General features: G+C 41.9%; 1 non-coding gene across 1 annotated transcript; it reads left to right on the top strand.

Moving 5' to 3' along the window:
* Positions 1–7645: 7645 nt before the first annotated feature.
* LOC143407657 (U6 spliceosomal RNA) lies at positions 7646–7752 on the top strand. Its single transcript, XR_013092399.1, has one exon. It is a non-coding gene; the product is annotated as a U6 spliceosomal RNA (small nuclear RNA).
* Positions 7753–7967: the final 215 nt, after the last annotated feature.

Genomic DNA, 7967 nt, shown 5'->3' with positions numbered 1-7967 from the left:
GAGGCTGGAAATTCAAGATCAAGGTGCCAGCAGATTTAGTATCTGATGAGGGGCCATCTATGTGACCTCATATAACAAAAGAGCAAAGGGGGCAAGAAAGCCATCGACCCCATTTCCCAGGTCTTCTCTTCCTGACTAGTCACCTCCCAAAGACCACACCTCTTAATGCCAACACAATGGGGATTAAGTTTCAACCTGTGAATTTTGGAGGGACACAAACAGACCATGGGAGATCCCTGTCTTTCTGTTTTGGTTTATTCCAGTGGTGTGCTGGGAAGTATTTAACAACTGTCTGGGGCGGGGGCAAGGTTGAAGATAGGAAGTCTTAGTTGTAGTGTTGGATGATTTCTGTGATGTCAATTATTTCCACTATTACCAGTTCTGAGTGTTTTGAAAACTTCTGTTTTTTTGAAAATGACTTTTTTTTTAACCTCTCACACTCAGTAGACTTTGTTTTGTTTACCAAAATCTAGGTGGGGAATGATTTTCATTCAAAACTTTGGGGCTGCTACTCCACTATTATTATTATTGCTGCTGCTGGTGCCGTGTTTGCTGGTCAGAACTCCAGTGCCATCCTGGGTCTCATCCTTTGTATGTATCTTATTTTATTTCTCTAGATGTCTCTAGAATCTTTTTGTCCCTTACGACATGAAATTTTATAATGGTGAATTTCCACCCTCTCATTCTATGCTCTTCACAGATCCTTTTCATTCAGGAAACTCATGCTTTTCAGGTCTTAGAAACTTTGTTTTCATTAATGATTTCCACTTTTCCATTTTCTCTCTTTTCCTTGAATGTCTATTTATTGGTTACTAGATCTTTTGTTTTGATCTTTTAAGTATTTTCTGTAATTTTTATTCCTCTCTTCCCATTCCCCTCTTTCTCTTGATTGCTGGGAGATCTTTTTTTTCAACGGTATTCTGGCTTTTCTGCATAACATAGATGCTCCTGTCAGAGTTATGACACCTTGGGTTGGGGCCATAACCTGCTGTCTATACTGGAGACAGGCTAAAGAGGTAGAAATAGCAAGGCTTTTTGAACCAGGTAGATATGGGTTTTAATTGCAGATCAGCAAAAAATTATTTAACTTCTCTGTTCTTCAGTTTTCTTGCCCAATGAGGGTGAGTGACCCCATGGAAACTGAGGCTAGAAATCCTAAGGGGTGGGCTACCAGATCTGGATAAAAGAGGATACTTCCCCCGATTCTCCCACCCTTTCCTCAAGGGTTGCATTCTAAATAGTGCATTTTTATCTTAAAACTGTAAAAAGTTGTAAGAGATTACCTTACATTTTATGGCACCCAGTGTCACAGTTAAATAATTCCATCTTGCTTACAGGGAATATTTTGATACTTAAGATCATTGCTTCTTCAATGATGAACTTGAACTGTCTTTTTCTAAGTACTTTCTACATTTGATCTCCCTGACCGAATTAATAACAGCAATGGCTAAGATTTATTGAGCAACGTACTAGGCCCTGTTCCAAGTGTTAAACAAGTATTAATTCATTTAATCCTCAACAACCCAAAGAGATAGGCAGCATTATTATTCCCAATTACACTGAGGAAATAGGCTGTGAAAGGCCTGGGGTTTACACAGCTAGAAACTGTAATCTTAGGATGTAAATACTGAAACTAACTGTGAATTACCTGCTACTATGAAAGCTTTGAGGAGGGGCTTCTGTAAGTGGACCCCTCACTTGAGGGAAGCCCAAGGTCCATTGGAGGAAACTAAGCACCCTAGGACCCAGTTTTGAAGCTAGGTAAGAGTGGAGATGAATGGGCCCTTGCAAATGCCTCAGGTCAAGAGGGAGGAGGCTCCTTGGGAAAGTAGAACCTTCACAGCTGTCCTGAAGAGCAGCCCAGCCAGGCCTGGCCTATGCCAGTAACCTCAGCCACTAACATGCAGTTTTGCCTCAGCGGCCGTGCTCAACTCCCGGCAGGCCTTGTTTAAACAGGCAGCTTGTAACAGCTGGGGTTGGCTCAGCAGAGCGTGCGGGCGGCCAAGGATGCTCCGAGTGCAGGTGCCTGTCTCTGAATGTGCAATCATGCAAATCCGAGGACCCAGACTGACGTGAATTGAAAGCCTGGTGTTCACTTCCAATAAACTCAACTGTCTATTGCCAGAGCAACCCGGACTGGCAGTCCTCAACTCATCAATTCAAATGAGCATTTCTGGTGATAGAGGAAAGAAGTGTGGGGTGAATCCCAATTAGAGCTGGCTCCATTTTGAGCAGGCAGCATCTGGAAAAGGCTGTGGAAGAGCAGGCACCTTTTTGGGGAGTAATTCTCCGAGGAACTGGCTGGGACACAGGAGGTGTTGCAGGAGAGTGGGAGGGAAATCATACCATCTGGCCCTAGGATCTTGGTGATGTCCTGGTCTTCTTCTTACAGAGGAGTTAATTGAAATCCAGAGAGGTTAAGGGACTTGCCCCAGGGCACCCAGCTCATCAGTGTGCTGCTTCTTTGCATCCTGGTCCTGGTTTCCTTTTAGCAACTCCACCCACTAGACTATCTCTCTAGTTCACTGTATTGAGCACCAGGTCACAGAGAGCACTCCTAACGGCCTTCTCCCAAAGCCTCACAGGGGGACAAGTGATGGAACACCTGGTGTAGTGTGAAGAACCAAAAGGGCAGCCTAAAGCACAGAGAGGGAGAGGTAGGCAGCTGTGGTGCAGACGTCTAGGCATTGTCTCAGGGTCAGGGTGGCTCCTAAGATGTGACTTGAGCATCTCTCTTCTGACCCTCTGCTCCTATAGACTCTCAAGGAACCTTCAGATTGGATTTTAACTATGAAAACCCTCTTGTAAACTCTGGTTGCCAGGAACAGAGTGACTACAGATAATAAAAGGCAAAACTGGGGCACCCTTTCCTCATCAGCAGATTAACATTCTCTTCTTTGGTGCATTTGGCCAACCATGACATCCCGGTACCCCAAAGGGCTTGTTGCATAGTTCTTGCCCAGCTCCCCACTGCTCCTCACTGCCCGGTCCTTGCCTCTACAGGTTATGTAATGCTCTAGAGATGAGCGTCTCATCGGCCTTCTAACTGCAAAGGGTGCCAGGATTGTGCTTTCAAATGCCACAGAGGCTAAATGCAAAGAGTGCATTTTTAATAAAAGGGTACAGGCTTTCTAGCTCTGAATCACCAGTTTGGGAAGTTACCTTTGATCTGTCTTCTAGGTCACCTGTCAGGCTGCTCTATGTGTGGAAGCCTCCGCACCATGCCTCCAAGCCCTGAAAACCAACAGGAGGTTGTTCTGGCACCAAGCTGTGGTTACTCAGTAATTTTTTCACTCTCACGCTCACCTTATTTATCACATCATGGGAGAAATGGTGAAAGTTTTGTGGGCAGACACTCAGGTGATTGAGGCTGTATATGAAAGAACAAGTCACGTTTTAAAGTTCAAAGACAAAAAAAAAAAAATGGATAGGGGTTAAGCATGCATTTTCTACCTTAACACAGGACAACTCTAGTCTTATTTGCAAACTGACTTTTGTCTCTCAAATTCTGGGAGAGGCTTTCCACTGAATGAGTGTCTGTACTTGGTCCAATCACCAGAAGAGACATAGTCATCAACATGGTCACTGGAAGCCCACTTGTGTGAACTGCTTTAGGGAGAAAGGGGTTGTGGCAAGCTGAGTGGACATCTGAGAGTGGTCTTCTTCCATTGCTTAATTAAACATTCAGCTTAAATGGCCTTTAAGTCACCAGTTGGTCTATTTGAGTGTAGGGATTGTAAACCATTTTCCTAAGGCCAGACTACTATTCTGGAATCTAAGCCCCTTGGAATGAACAGAGGAAGCAATGTTCTTGGAACTCATCTCCTTAAAACTTGATTTAATCCCTTCAATTTATAGATGAGAAACTGAGGTTCAGAGAACAGATATGACCAGCTCAAGGTCAGCCCATCTGTACCAGGTACTTGGTAAAGTGGGGAGGTTGGAAGTACCACCTTGCTAAATCCTTCACTAGTCATCAGCTCACTATGGAAATGCTGACGGGATAAATACTGTACCCCTGTGGCAAGATTTGTGGCTCTCAGTGGCCTTCCTGTAACAATGCTTAAGGAGGTTTTAATGATCTGCCTACTGGGCATTTCTGAAGCATTCATTTTAGAGAAGGCCAAGGTGCTCAGACTATAATTCTGAAGTTAATTTCTCCCTGGACTCTCCTGCTCTGGCAGCAAGAGAGAGTGAACAAGGAGAATGAGTAAGATCACATCAGCCCTTGATTGTTGTCCTTTTGACCTTGTGCTTCAGAAAGAAGATGGGTTTGGTGTGACTTTTTACACTTGCTTCAAAATGTTGTTTCAGTTGAAGGAGGAGTGAGGGAGCTTGCTCTAGCCCAGTGCTGCTGTCTGCAAAATACCTTCCTGTAGATCCTGTGCTCATGACCCTGAGGTTGGACTGCTGCTGAGATGTGGGGTGTAACATGAAGCTAAGCCTGGAGGTGAGAGTGGGCCAGTGTGCAGAGAGGGCATTGTCACAGCTTGGAGCTCCGTCTGTCCCAGGTCCTGAGGAATCTGGAGGGTTAGGGAGGGGAAGATGAAAGACAAGTCAGGGAAAACAGGCACAGTAAGTAGTTATGAAAATAAGAAGTGAAATTCATAGGAAGTAAATCAAATGTTTTGTTCATGTTCAACTGGAGTAGGAACACATAAAGAAAGCAAATAGATTTAATGGGGTGGGGATGATGAACGGTCTTGTGATACATCAGGAAATGATTTTGTTCAGGTGGAGTGGAGGGCTATGAGAGGAAATTGAACTTAATTCTTATCTCCTTATGATTTTTTAATTGCTTAACTTCTTAGTGCACACCTGTAAAACCAGAAAGAGAGGCCCGAGGTTTAATATGTTATTTTCAATGTAACCTGAGATATGAATGTCTTGAGTATGTGATTCGGCTTTATCAAGGACCCAGGTTTTTCTGACAATTTACTGTAATAAGTGGATGTCCTTGATGGTACCATGACTGGTTAAAGGTCACCTTTCAGTGAAATCCAAGTATATCTTCTCTCCTTTAATTCAGTGATTATTGGCTTCCCATCATCCAGGCTGGGATTTTTATTTGTACCAAGTTTTATCTCCACCACGAATTTATGACAAATCCTTCCTCCTTGTGTATTTCATTCATATTACTCATCTTTGTATTGCATCTTACTGATTTTGTATTGCTAGTGTAATGTAGTGGATCCCAAGTTTTAGACTGGTTTAATATGGCGACTCTTGGCAAAGAATGATATTTGTGCTTATCTTACTTTTAAAATGACATTCCCCTTTTCCCTTGCAGAAGGCACACAGCCATCCAGCTAGTCTACACATCTCAGTCTCTCTTGCAGCTAGGTGTGGCTGATGAAGGAATATGAATAGAGGTCTTGTGAAGAGAAGTCCACACTGTTTCTAAAATAAAATTTCCTGTCTTCCCTTTTTCCCTCTTTCTAACTGGCTTGAATACACATTAGCACATACTATTGGGAAGATGGAGGAGGAGAGGGGACTTGAGTCCTAGATTGGCTTTGCAGACTAGACTCATTAATTTGCTTCAGCCTGCCAATCTGTCTCTTGATGGCAAGGAAGAGAGAGAAATTTATATCTTATTTTAGTGTTTGTAATTTTGGACTCATAGTAGCAGCTTATCCTATAGCTAAACTAACAAATAAGTGAAATGCTTTGTGCTTCTTCCATTTCCTTGCTGGTATGAGGAGGTCACCCCTAACCTTCCAGGAGGGTATGTGTGTGTAGGGAGGGTGGGGGGTTCTGTCCTTCCTATCTCTAAGGAAAGAAGGACTTTCCCCTTAATGGAGTTCTGGACCTGAAGGTCATGATAAATATTGTGAAGGAAAAAAAAACAGAAGAGAGTTTGAGGAATTCACATCAGGGTGGTATTCATCTCTCATGTTAAATGGAACCCTCATGGGTACCACAAAGAAATACCTATAGGACATGCCCAAAACGAGAGGTAAGGGAATTAAATGTTTCACCACAAACATCAACTAAACAGGAGAGAAAACAGTCACATAACAACATAAATCACACCGAATCAACTTGCCCTGGTCCCCTCAGAAGGACACAAGCCATACTGAACCATGAGCTCACCCTAGCCCTGACGACCCCATCTTGGGTAATTACATTCTAACAGTGCCATTTCTGAAAAAAAAAAAGACATCATTGTTCCCTGTACTGTTTTGAAACTACACTTGTTTTGGGGGGGGGATCGAATTTAATCCATAACACTCCCTGGTCCTACCTACCTGAGAAATTTTATCAATCGGTGTTGAATTTTGTCATGTTAATTGTTCTACATCCATCCGTGCCATGAAGTGTCTTTCTTGCCTTTTCAATAAAGTGCATTACTAGGGATATTGTGTCCATATTCACGAAGGACTTTGGTCTGTCGATTTTGGGTTTCTTTCATGGTTTTATTCTGGCAGCATCTTTTCTGGTTTGATGGTGGGGTAATACCAGCTTCGTAAAACACATGAGACTTGTTCCCTGTGCTTCTACTTCCTGGAAATGTTTGTATACAGTTGGTATTAATTCTTCAAATGTGTGTCAGAATTCTTCAGGAATATCATCTATACCTGAAGATCTTTGGGGGAGCTTTTCATATCAGGAACTTAATTTTTCTAATAGTCATTGGACCACCTAAATGTTCATGTTCTTGTGGTAGTTCATGCTTCTCCAGAAATTGTTCACTCCATTCATACTGTATGGTTTATACAGTGTCACTGATGTTAGTTTTCATCTTTTTTTCCTCTCTCCTCTTCCTTGTGCTGGTTTTGGGTTTATTTTGATCATCAATTTTTGTTTCTGAAAGTGGAAGTTTACTGATCTGGGAACTTTCTTCTTGCCTAATATAAGCATTTGATGCTATGAATCTCTCTCTAAATAATGTTTTCATTGCATCCACAAATTCTGATATGTTGTATTTTAATTTTTGTTCAGCCTCCACAAATTTTGATATGTTGTATTTTGGGGGCGGGCAGGGGTGAGGGCAGGGGAAGTGGGGGAGGTACGAGGGATTGAACTCAGGAGCACTCGACCATCGAGCCACATCCCCAGCCCTATTTTGTACTTTATTTAGAGACAGGGTCTCACTGATTTGCTTAGCTCCTCGACTTTTGCTGAGGGTGACTTTGAATTTGTAATCCTTCTGCCTCAGCTTCTTGAGCCGCTGGGATTACAGGCGTGTGCCTAGCTATGTTATATTTTAATTTTTGTTCAGTTCCAGATATTTTCTCAGTTTTTCTTTTCAGTAGTTGAAATGTATCTCAAAGAACTCAGAGAAAAATAGCCTCTTGTATTTACCCACATATTTGTTATTTTGTTGCTTTCTCCTTATCCCTGATGCCCAAGTTTCCTTCCAGTATCATTTTCTTTCTGCCCAAAGAACCAATGATTATTTTTTATTAACAAGTGTGCTTATTAACAAGTGTTATTTTTTATTAACTTTTCCTTTATTCGAAGATATATTTATTTTACCTTCTTTTCTGAAGAATTTTTTCTATATATGAAATTTTGGTTTTTCTGTTTTCCCCTTGGGCACTTTAAAAATGTTGCTTCACTACCTTCTGTCTTACATCATTTTTGATAAAAATTCCATAATCATTAAATGATTCCATGAGTATCAATAAGGTATCATTTTGTGCTCGCTTCGGCAGCACATATACTAAAATTGGAACGATACAGAGAAGATTAGCATGGCCCCTGTGCAAGGATGACACGCAAATTCATGAAGCGTTCCATATTTTTAAAAGCATGCAATGGAGGAAGGATAGCATCTTCAACAAATGGTGCTGGGAAAATTAGAAATCCATATGCAACAAAATGAAACTGAATCCCTTTCTCTCGCCATGCACAAAAGTTAACTCAAAATGGATCAAGGAGCTTGATATCAAATCAGAGACACGGCATCTGATAGAAGAAAAAGTTGGCTATGATCTACATACTGTGGGGTCAGGCTCCAA

The sequence above is a fragment of the Callospermophilus lateralis genome, chromosome 9, assembly GCF_048772815.1.
Source record: "Callospermophilus lateralis isolate mCalLat2 chromosome 9, mCalLat2.hap1, whole genome shotgun sequence".
Classification (NCBI taxonomy): Eukaryota; Metazoa; Chordata; class Mammalia; order Rodentia; family Sciuridae; genus Callospermophilus; species Callospermophilus lateralis.
This window is presented reverse-complemented; position numbering and strand designations above follow the sequence as displayed.